This window comes from Dasypus novemcinctus, chromosome 11, assembly GCF_030445035.2.
Source record: "Dasypus novemcinctus isolate mDasNov1 chromosome 11, mDasNov1.1.hap2, whole genome shotgun sequence".
NCBI lineage: Eukaryota > Metazoa > Chordata > Mammalia > Cingulata > Dasypodidae > Dasypus > Dasypus novemcinctus.
The window spans coordinates 95,431,100-95,443,814 of NC_080683.1; the positions used below are offsets into that span (position 1 = coordinate 95,431,100).

The 12,715-nt window shown below is 36.7% G+C and overlaps 1 protein-coding gene and 1 pseudogene across 2 annotated transcripts in view; one reads left to right on the plus strand and one right to left on the minus strand.

The window, feature by feature from the left end:
* The window catches only part of SLC35F1 (solute carrier family 35 member F1), a 416,388-nt gene that overhangs the window by 269,077 nt on the left and 134,596 nt on the right, over positions 1 to 12,715 (plus strand). The gene's annotated exons all lie outside the window — the stretch shown is intronic.
* LOC101419908 (cofilin-2 pseudogene) lies at positions 4,531 to 5,024 on the minus strand (annotated as a pseudogene).

Here is a 12,715-nt window from a genome sequence, read left to right on the forward strand (position 1 = left end):
GATCACAGTAATTCACATATTCAATATATGGTACTCCCACATATCCAACATCAAACCTTTTATCCCTTCCCCAGCAATGATGTTTTTACATGTTCATATTATAGTTACTGCAGCTGATGTACGGATATTGGAACAATGGCTTTCAAACATGGTTCCATTTGGGTTTATGTTATGGTTTATATTTTAGACTATACAATTTTCTAAATTTTTAGTTATCTTATGTTTTACATTATGGTTTACATTTTAGCCTATAGACTTTTATACATTTTTGATGTAACTTAACATGTCCTATATCCATCATTGCATGATCTTGTGGAACACTTCCATTGCCCCACAGTTACACCGATTCCATGTATTCAACACCTCTTTCCCGCTCCCCAGGGCCCACTGTGACAATCAATCTTCATTACTTGAAGGACCATATTCAGAGATACTTGCAACAATGTTGAGGGCTTGACATACTTGATTGCCCTAACCCATTGGGAGCCACCAATTCTCTCGAGAGATACAATTCCCTCTGTTTGAGAACATCAGTCCTCCCCAGGATGTGGGTATACCTTCACTCTCATTGTATGGGAGTGAATCTATATCGGAATTCTCAGTTTGATTCCACTGTTCAATATGGCTATCCTTGTGCCAATACCATGAAGTTTTGACCACTATAGCTTTGTAGTATGTGTTAAAATCATGTAGGATGATTCCTTCAATTTTGTTTTTGTTTTTTTATGTGTCTTTGGCTATTCAGGACCCCTTGCCCTTCCAAATAAATTTCATAATTAGATTTTCAAATTGAGCAAAAAATGCTGTTGTAATTTTTATTGGGATTGTGTTAAATCTGTAAATCAATTTGGATAGTACAGACATTTTAATGATTGTTAGTCTTCTAAGCCATTAACATGGAATATTCTTCCATTAATTTAGGACTTCTTTGATTTTCTTTTGAAATGCTATGTATTTTTCTGTGTACAAATCCTTTACATCCTTAAAGTTTATTCCTAGGTATTTGATTCTTTTAGTTACTATTGTGAATAGAATTTTTTTCTTGATTTCCTCCTAAGATTGTTCATTATTGGTGTACAGAAATACTAATAATTTTTGTGTGTTGATCATATATCCTGTCACTTTACTGAACTTGTTTATCTGCTCTAGAAGTTTTGTTATAGATTTCTCAGAGCTTTCTATTGTATAAGATCATGTCATCTGCAAATAGTGAAATTTTCACTTCTTCCTTTCCAATTTGGATGCCTTTTATATCTTTTTCTTGCCTAAGTACCTGAGCAAATACTTTTAACACAATGTTAAATAAGAACTGTGACAGTGGGCATCCTTGTCTTGTTCCAGATCTTAGAGGTAAAGCCTTTAGCATTTCATCATTGAATATGTTAGCTGTGGGTTTTTGATATGTACCCTTACCATGTTGAGAAAATTTTCTCCTATTACTGTCTTTAATCAAGAAAGGATGCTGTATTTTGTCAACAGCTTTTTCTGCATCAGTCATGTGATTCTTTTTCTTTCAATCTGTTAATGTGGTATATTACATTTATTTTCTTATGTTGAATCATCCTTACATACCAGGTATGAAACCCACATGATCAAGGTGTATAATTTGTTTGATGTGTTATTCAATATGATTAGCAAGTATGTTGTTGAGAATATTAGCATCCAGGTTCATTAGAGAGATTTTTCTGTAGTTTTCTTGTGGCGTCTTTATGTGGCTTTGGTATTAGGGTGATGTTAGCATCATAAAAATAAAAGTAGGCAATGTTCCCTCCACTTTTCTTTTTTGGAAGATTTTAAGCAGGATTTGGTGTTAGTTCTTTCTAGAATGATTCATAGAATTCACCTTTGAAGCCATCTGGTCCTGGGCTCTTCTGAGTTGGGAGGTTTTTGATGATGAATTCAATCTCATTACTTGTGGTTGGTCTGTTGAGTTCATCAGTTTCTTCTTTCATCAATATAAGCTGCTTGTATGTTTCTAGAAATTTTTCCATTTCGTCTAAGTTATCCATCTTCTTCACATACAATTTTTTCAAGTATCCTCTTATGATACTCTTTATTTCTGTGGGATAGGTGGTGATATGCCTTCCATCATCTTTTATTTTATATATTTATGTTACATCTTTTCTTTTTTTCTTTGTTAGTCTAGCTAAAGGTTTGTTAATTTTATTAATCTTCTCGAAAAACCAGCTTTTGGTTCAGTTAGTTTTTTCTAGTTTTTTTTATTCTCAATTTCATTTAGATTTGCTCAATATTTGTTAATTCCTTCATTCTGCTTACTTTGGGATTAGTTGATTTTTTTTTCTAGTTCTTTTGGGTGTGCAATTAGGTCTTAGATTTTAGCTTTTTCTTCTTTTTTAATATAGGCATTTATGACTATAAATTTCCCTCTCAGCACTGCTTTTGCTGCATCCCATAGGTTTTGATATATTGTGTTCTCATTTTCATTAATTTCAAGGTAGTTACTGATTTCTTTTGCAATTTCCTCCCTGACCCACTAATTGCTTAAGAGTGTGTTGTTTAATATTCATCTCTTTCTGCCTATTCTGATTTTCTGTCCCTTATTAATTTCCAGCTTCATTCCATTGTGGTCAGAAATTATTTTGTATAATTTCAGTCTTCTGAATTTGTTAAGAGTTGTTCTGTGACCTATAATGTGGTCTGTCCTGGAGAATGATCCATGTGTGTTCAAGAAGAATGTATATACCATTGTATTTGGGTGTAATGTACTGTAAATGCCTGTTAGGTCTAGATCCTCTAACTTATTATTCAAGGTCTCTGTTTCTTTACTGACCCTCTGTTGAGATGTTCTGTCTAATGATGATAATATTATAATAAATTTTCCCACTATAAATTGTAGAGGCATCTATTTCTCCACTTAATTTTTCCAAAATTTTCCTCATGTATTTTGGGGCACCTTGGTTAGGTGCATAAATGTTTATGATTGTTCTTTCTTCTTGATAGTTTGCCCATTTTATTAATATAGAGTGACCTTCTTTGTCTCTTACAATAATTTTGATTTAAAGTCTGTTTTGTCCTATATTAGTATAGCTACTCCAACCCTTCTTCGGTTATTGCATGCATGTAAAATTGTTTTCCAACCATTCACTTGCAACCTCCTTGCATTCCTGGGTCTAAGGTAAGTTTCTTATAGGCAGCACATAGGTAGGTCATTATTTCCTTATTCATTCTGCCAATCCATGTCTCCTGATTGGGGAGTTTAATACATTAACATTCAGTGTTATTACTGTCAAGGCATTATTTACATTAGCCATTATTTTCTTTAGGATTATAGATGTCATTTTTTGTTTTTTATTTCTCTTTATCTTTTTAGTTATGCTTACAAATAATCTTCCTTTGTACAGTTTCCTTCAACCCTCTCTCTACTCTTTTTATCCTTTCAACCTGCGGAACTCCCTTTATTATTTCTTGAAGGGTAGGTTTCTTGTTGACAGACTTTCTTAATTTCTGTTCATCTGTGAATATTTTGAACTCATCCTAATTTTTGAATGCTAGCTTTGCTGGATACAGAATTCTTGGCTGATGGTTTTTTTCTTTTAGCACCTTACTATGCCTTCTTGCTTCCATGGTTTCAGATGAGAAATCAGCACTTAATCTTTTCAAGCTTCCCTTGTATGTGATGGATCTTTTTTCTCTTGCTGCTTTCAGTATTCTTTTTGTCTTGAATCTTGACAATCTGGTAAGTATATGTCTCAAGGTAGGCCTGTTAGGGTTTATATTGTTTGGAGTGCACTGCACTTCCTGGACACGTATGTCCATGGTCCTCAACAGACTTGGGAAATTTTCTGCCATTATTTCCTTCAACACTCCTTCTGCCTCCTTTCCCTTCTCTTCTCCCTCTGGGATGCTTATAATGCATATGTTTCTGCATTTCATTTTGTCATTCAATTCCCTGAGTCCCTGCTGAAATTTTTCTGTCTTTTTATCATCTGCTCTACTGTCTGTCTAATTTCAGATATACTACCTTCAATGTTAGTTCTTTCTTCTGCCTGTTCAAATCTGGTTTTATGTACTTCCAGTGTTGCATAGTGTTTTATCTGTGCTGCCATGTTACAAAAATAGGCTTGCTAAGGCAGGTGAGGTGTATGAATGCTTGCAGCCTCAAAGAACTGCAATCAAGTGCAACTGTAATACTGAAAAAAGTGTACCATCTGACCACTAGTTAATACTTTCAAGGCATTCAGTTAGCATATACTTTGCAGTATTCTAAATTGTTCACATTGACACATTTATTGTAGTGCTTACTGCAAGGGAGGTATACAACCAGTTGTTTTAGCTAAAGTATTTTGGGACGGCATTCCCTGAGTTTTACATAAAAGTAACAGTACTAAACAATCTAATAGCCATCACTGTTAGGCTGCTTAAATAAATGATATCTCCTTCATTCACTGTGTTGAAAGAGCCCAGTGGGAAGGGAGAGAAAAAAAGAATTCTAAAAACCAAGACTGTTCCAATTGACTGAACTGGAGAAATGGAAGCTCCTTAAGATCCAGATGGCACCTGACTGTCATTTTATAGGGGTTTTCCTTCAGGTGAAACTACTACATTGCCTCCCAATTTCTCTCCATGTGTTGAGCAGTCTTTAATATCATACAAGCCATTTACTTGCCATGCGTGTTTAATATCTGTAAATTTCTTTTGAATGGCATCTTTAGAGCTAGCATAAATCATCTTGCTTTTTAAAGGTGCACTCTCAGGAGCCCAGAATATAAATACTAGGTCTTCTTTCTTAGACTCTTTTGTTCCATATGTGGCATCGTACAAAGCATATCGGCAATCATTCAGAGGTAGCAAAATGATTTGTAGGGATCCTCTACGGTATCATCATTGTCACCCAATAAGATCTGCTTTGCTTCCACCACAATTATTTGTCTTTTGTGATCACTTACACAGAAGAGAACTGCTTTCTTTCTTTATTTGATCTCCTCTTATGTAGAAGATTTCCTTACTTTCATATCATTAAAAACTTTGATGACTTCCTCATTCACTGTAACTCCAGAAGCCATGGTATCTATGGCTGTGTGTGCAGAGGTGATTCAGGCTTGAGCCTCTTGGCATTGGGGAGGAGAAAGAGGAGGAGTGGTAGGGCAGCAGTGAGTGCAGGGCATGCCGTGAGTGGCAGCCCAAGAGATCCAGTGTATTTTTGATTTCTTGCATTGTGCCATTCATCACCATCAGATCCATTACTTTTTTATGCATATTTATGATTTCTTCAATATGTTCCCCCAGTGTCTTTTTAATATCCTTTATTTCTTCCTTTACTTCATTCAGTTGATTCATAATATTTGTTTGAACACCCCTGATTAGTTGTTCCACATTCTGCATCTCCTCCTATTTTTCAGTTTGTTCATTAGACTGGTCCATGTCTTCCTGTTTCTTACTATGGCTTGTAATTTTTTGTTGGTGTCTAGGCATCTGTTTATTTTGATGGGTTTATTCGGATGGTTGGCCTCTCTTTATAGTCGAAGGCCCAGGCTGGTTAGGGGCCTGTCTCCACCCATCCCTTACTGATGTAATTACTCTCTCTCCCAGGGCTGTTGGGTGTGACTCTGCCTGATCAGATGCCCCTTCCCCTCTCCCTGGGGCTGCTTCAGTGCTGGCTGGGGTCTTTTTTTGAGATTCAAAGGGGGCTCAGCTGGCCAAACTCACTGAAGAGAAGCCACTCTCCATCCCCCACGGAACCCTTCTTCCTCCCAGGGAGGACAACATTCTTTCCCCATGCAGTTGGCTGCAGTGAGCCAGGGTTTTTACCAAAGCTATTCACCTTGAGGGTGGGGTATATATGCCCTTCCCAGCTACAGGAGTGAGTAACTCACAGTTTTCATTTGGCCTCTTTGTCTCTCTGTCCCTCTCCTTCCTGGATGCCGTGCAGCAATCTTCTGGTCTGCGCACCCCAAAGCAGCTCCCTCCGATAGCCTTTTACCCTTCCTCTGTTGTTTTTGTGGGAGAGTTGAGACCTGCCTATCTACTTCAACACCATCTTTCCAGAAGTCCTCATTTGCTTTTAAATAGAGGATCAGAAATAGTTTAAGGAGAATCATATAAATAAAATTTTAGTGCCTTCTCTCTTCCATTCTACCTTAGATATAGAGAAAATTCCCCACCCTGAGGTCTTTCATCCTAACTGTTGTCAACTAGAGGAGGCTGACAATACCTGTTAGAGCCTTAGATGATCACTGGACAAATGTAAGATTTTTCCCAAAGATGACTTATCTTCTTCCAGGTTGTTTCATTACCTCTGTGATCAGATTTGGGCACTGAAAACCCAGGTCTGTGGTTGATACATAATCAGGTTTACCCATGGAGGTCTTGCAATTCAGTCTTCCAAAACTAATTTTTGGAAATAGCAAACTAAGCTAAATATTTTCCCTAAGAATTTATTTATGGGAAGTCATGATAAAGAAGCCATGTCCATATTATTAAATTTTTTATGAAGACTTCTTAATGCATAATAGATATTGTTTTAGCTTGCCAAAGGCTGCCGAGCAATTTAAGAGAAATGGGTTGGCTTTTACAATGGGCATTTATTAGTTTAAAAGCTTACAGTTTTGAGGCCAAGAAAAATGTGCAATCAAGGCTTTGTCATGATATTCCTTCTCCCAGAGCTGCAGCTGTGGGGATCAGGCACATAGCAGGGCACAATGGCAGGGTCTGCTCATCTCTCCCCTCTGCTCAGAGCCTCATTGCCTTCAGCTTCTGGCTTCAGTGGCTCCTCTCAGCTTCTGAGTTCTGTTTATTCCAGTGCCTGGCTGTATTTTGTCAAGCTGGGCTCTATTTTATGTTACAAGAAGCCAGACAATGGACATTTTTCAGAATGGTCACATTAGAATTTCCTACATTTTCTGTTCATAAACATGACATAGGATATTTATTCTGAGAAACCCTCCCCAGTATAGCACCCTTAAGATTGTGGGGTAAAATTGTCTTGTATATTTTTTTAAACTTAACTGAACTAAGGGGAAATTATGGGAATCTGTAGAGATCAGAAATAGGGCCAAAAGTTTATCCAGGTGAACATGTTCATACCAGTGCTAGTTTACCCTGAGATCACAGCCGATCCTGTTAGTCTGGAGCTGAGTTTTAGCAGGCCAATTATATGACATTCAGAAGGAAAATCCTAGAATGCAAGGAGTGTAGAATGTAGGATTAGTGACTCAGGATAAGGACAGAACTAACAAAAGGAAACCCTCTCAATGGATGAACAAGGATGAAACGTGTCTCAGAGAGAGAGTGGATGAGTGTGTCTTTCTCAGCTTTGCTCTGACTAGAGCGGAATAAAAGACAAAATTTCTCCCCTGAGAATTTTTACCCACAAAACTACATACATGCATATTTGAGCTAGAAATCATACTATCTGTATGAATTCAAACTTGAGGCTAAAATTTAATTTTAAACAGTCCCAGATTGAGAGTTTCCCTAGGTAGGTGAAATAAACCATTTCAAATCCCCTTTGAAGTAATACACTTTAAAATAAGACCTTAGAGAATCCCCACAGAAAAAGTTTTAAGGGATACAAGCTCATGCTTTTTAAAAATATACTAAACAAACTGAGGAAACAAACCATCATGAGTGAGAGCCAGGATACCAATAAACAACAGAAACAGACCTGAATAAATTACTGATATTGGAATTATATTTTTTAAAAAATAATGTAAAGTAAATGTGTTTAATATTTGTAAATAATAAGAAAGGAAAAGAGGATATTCAATGTACGATAACAGAGAAAGAAACTATCAAAAAAAGATCAGGCAGACCTGAAAAACGACTTGTAAAAATGAAAAACTTAAAAATTGGAGTTAGAAACCCCAACATAGTGATTAAACAACAGATTAGATTCCACTAAAGAAAGGATTAGTAAACCAAAAGTTAATTCTCAAGGATTTTTCAAGAGTACATCATAAAGACAAAAATATGAAACAGATGTTAATTGACGAGGAGGTTAGAGTGAGAGGGTACAATGTGAACTTTGATTTCCAGAAAGAGATTATGGAGAGAAAGGAAGAGGCACTAGTTTGGCAGTTTGAGATTATTTTATGAATGCCAAAAAGAGAAAGATTATGTTTATGAACTAATCTGTTTCTCTGGGTGTGATACCCTTTAATAGTGTTAAATTCAAAGGATTTAAGTTTCCTTGATAAAATCAATATAGGGCTTTTGATTCTGTCCTGTCAGTAAGGCGTGACTCAGGTTGAGTCCCCACTCCCTTGGTGGACCTACGTAAATGGAAGACACATGGAAGAGGAGAGAACTTTGTCATTTTAATCCTGACTGCCATGTGTCAGAAAGGAGAAGGCTCCAACAGCTAAAGCCTGGGGAAAAGAGATGAGCCATTCACCTTGGGAAGAGAGTCGAGACTGATACAGGAACCCCTGAGAGATAAGCCTTAACCAGAAGAGAAAGGACTGGAATCTGGAGGGAAAGAAGAGACCAGGCAGAGATCAGCAACAATCTTGCTTCAACATGTGGCAACTGACTTGGTAAGAAAGCAACCTTGAGTTGGACTCTTTACAGCCTTGTAAACTTTTACCCCAAATAAATACCCTTTATAAAAGCCAACAGATTTCTGGTACTTTGCATTGGCACCTCTGTGGCAGACGAATGCACCTAGTTTAAGAGATGACAATGAAATTTTCCTAGTTAGTGAAAAACCCAAACCTCTAAGTTCTGGAAATCTAGTGAATATCATGCAAGATAATAAAAGGAAAATCACACCTAGACACATCAGGATAAAACTTCAAAATATAAAATAAAAGAGAAGATCTTAAAAATGGCAAAAGAATTCAAAATTACCCCACAAAAAAACAATAATTAGGTGAATAGCAACAACGACATCCAAAAATTAGTTGAATAAAACCTCCCAACTGTTCTTGGGAAGTAAAACCTGTAACTGCATACTTTAAAAAACTATCCCTTACAAAAGATGGTATACTAAAGATATTTTCTGGCGAATATAAAGAGAGCCTAATACCAACAGACCCTCAGTAAGAAAACTACAAAGGATATACTTCAGGAAACTAAAAATGATCTTAATAAGGCATAAGATGGAAGAAACAATGGTAAGTAAAGAAAATGAGAAACATAAAAATAAATCTATGCAAACATTAATGGTAATTTCTAATTTGTGAGGGTTTAATTTTAAAAAGAAATTAAAACTATGGGTAACGATAGCATGTAAGTGAGGAAGAAGTGGTCGGAATTAACGTGTTCCAAGTTCCTTGTATTATTTTAGAGGAAAGGAAAAAGTTCCCTTTACACACCAAAATATTACACTTCTTAAGTACCGCTAAAAAGAATAGAATTAGAATGCATAAATTAAAGCCTACTAGGAGAGCACAAAACTTCTCCGAGAGAAGGGAAAAGTACAGCAGGGAGAGGAAACAATATAGGAGACAAAAAAAAGTCCAAAAAATTAATCAAAATATATTAGAAATCAAAATCAATGTAAATGCAAAATATTTCAGATTAAAAGACAAAAATCATTGGCATGAATTAGAAGATATTCCAGATGTATGGTATTTACAAAAGATATATGGAAAAAAATAAAAAGGTTAAAAGTAAAAGAATGGAGAAAGATAAAGTGAGAAAGCACTAAACAAAAAGAGAGCTCCTATGGGTATATTTGATAAAAACTTGAAAGCAAAAATATTCATGATAAGAAGGCTCACTACCTATTGATCAAAGGTTTAGTTAATCAAAAAGTTGAACAAACCTAAGCTTTTAAATACCTAGTAATAGAGATTTAAAATAGATAAAATGAAAATTGAGCCATTAAAGTGGGAGATTTTCAAGGCGATTCTCAACAACTGATACATCAAGGAATATTGTAAAGTGTGCTAAGTTTTTTAGGAAAGCAACTTTTGGCTTGGATGATACTTTCTATTGTGTATTTGTTTTCTATTTCATTATTTCCTTTATTTATCCTTTATTATACCCTTCCTTCTTTCTTTGGACTCCAGAAGTTCAGATTTAAAAAACAAACAAATAAACCACCGCAACAAAAAAAAACAACATAATAAACCCAAGCATAAAAATCAATTAAAGACATCAAGAGGTAAACAGATATGAGTGGCTACATTACTCAGTGTTTTGAAATGGCATTATTGTTTACATATGTGTGTATATACTACTGTACACTATTCACAAAAACATTTGTAACAAGTAATTTACTTTTATAGACTTATTGAAGTGCTATAGTGTGAAATGACCATCATGGTACATTTCCATGACCAAATTTAATCCTCAAAGATACAGTAAAACTTAAGTAATTCTCATGATTCTTAAACCTATTATTGTTCTTTTAGAATGGCTCACATGGGACTTCTCTTTGGTCCAACTCTAAAATTTTTAAACACTCTCAAAATCTGTTTCCATGTAGGAGAAACTGTATGGATTAGATTGCTTTAATCCATCATGGAAACTCTGTCTTGAAATACCTACATCAATGAAGGCCTTTATTTCCTGCACTTTACTAGAGTGGCTTTGAAACCCATGACAGATAGCAAATGATGGGAGGGCATGTGAATGTGTATTTTGTGGTCACAATTTAGAATAAAATTCCACTCTCTGAAATTAAGGTTAGAGGTGAATTCCACCTGGGTAGTTGAGAGCCATTATTGATGACAGAGGAAAGGTGTCAGAGCAGAATTTCTCTTGGTGCTAAGGCATATGTGGAAGAGAAAGAAATTGCTTTTTAAAGAAAACTTGTATAGAACCCATGAAATGGCAGCAGTAGAAGTAGAAATCAAATCTCAACAATGGCCATCAAAAAACACTCTTTTAAAACAATGTCCTTCATTGCAATGACAGATACAAGTCATTATATATTTTGTCAAAAAACTATAAAATTATGCAATACAAAGTATACACTATAATGTAAACTATAGAACTTGGTTAGTAGCAGTATTTCAATGTGTGGTCATCAATTTTAACAAATGTGCCACACTAATGAAAGATGTTAATGGGGGAAAGTGTGGGAGGGTGAGGGATGGGGTACATGGGAGCCCCCTAATTTTTTGATGTAACATCTAAGTAATCTAAATCTTCTTTAAAAATAAAATATAAAAATGTACATTAAAGTGTATGTATGTGTGTGTGTGTATATATATATGTGTGTATATATATATATATATTATATATAGCTCTCATCACCTAGAATCCCAAACAGTTAATTCAAGAAGAATCAACCTAGATAGTGATGCCTTCCTGGAATGGGGCTTAGTGGACCTATGAATCTATAACTGACTCTGTAATTAATTTAAGGTCCGTCAAAATGTTCTCCGTAGTACTGTGAACCCATCTTGCTTCCCACCGTAATCGTCTATTTATTTTCTCTTTTGTTTGGATTTCATCTTACAAGCAAGTGCACAAATATTCTCTACTCTTTGGCCCAGCATTCATTTCCTTAGCCTTTGAGTATCAGAAAATAGAGAGAAAGTGTTTTTCTTTCCAGGTATCTTGGAACAGTGGATCTTTCAGAAAGACTTCTGTTGAATTGCCAGTGGCTCAGCCCAAAGCTAACCCTGGATATTGGTTCAAATTTTGGAAAATAACAATTTCTAGCTATATTCTGGGAGGTTATGTTTTCCTGATGAGTCACGAGAGGGCCTCCCTGAAAGAGTTCCACAGTGAGGGTAGGACAACCCCACACCTGGCCTGCCTAGGACAGTGCTGGCTGTCCCAGAGTCCTGGAGTAATTATTAAGAGCCTGACTTTCCCAAATGTTTCTGGATGGCAGGGCCCAGCTCTACCATATAAGCACATTCCCTAGAAATCCAGACCAAGAGGTTGCCGGCTTCACCACCGTGTGCAATGGCTTCTAGCAACTCTGATAAGGGGAACAGCACACAGGGACCATGCTCTGTGTGCATGCAGCAAATGCCCCAACCCTTCCCTTCCTGCTTCTCCCATTTAGTACCTTCAACAACCCAAATTCCTAGGGAGGATGCAGCAAGTGCTATCCTTGGGGTCTGCCAGGCAGGACATACAGTTAGTGGCAGAAAAAGAAAAATACGTGCCAGATGTGTTTAACAAAAAGAAGGCTTCTAGGAGGACATTATAAAAAATATGGACACTTTAGTGTGTGGTGTCTGTAATAAAATTCTGCAGTGTGTTCAAATCTCAGTTCACCTCCTCAGATTTCCAGGAAATAGCACATCTTTATATTTTCTATGAATCAACCTATTTTAACTTTAGACATGACTGCTGAGGAAGATGGAAATGTCACCTTGGTTGCATTTGGGTGCCTTGCTCAGGGGTACCATGTTTCCAAGATCTTTTCCAGTATTTGAGGATGGCAGAAAGGTTCTGTGGTCATGCTTAGGAGTCATGGGTAACCCGGAAATTGAGGCACTACTGAGTGACCTGGTGTCCTGCCTGCCTGGCCCCTTCTTGTCCAGCATCTCTCTGCAGCCCCAGGCACCCTGGTTGGGGTCCAGGAATATTTTGTTATCCACCGGGAGATGCCTCTGCCTCGATGCACCTGTGACGACATCAGCACGAAGCAGGGCCTAGGTCCTCAATCCTCTGAACTCCACTGGTCTTTCTAGAACCTTTCCTTCCCTCACTTTTGCCCATGCGGAGGGGAATTTCTTTTTTACTTGGAGCAGAAGATAAGGTAGGTGGGGGAAAATTCCTCAAGTTTTAGGCTTTGGGGAAATGAAAGCCAAAAAGATTTGCTGATCAATTCTGCTTTGGCTCT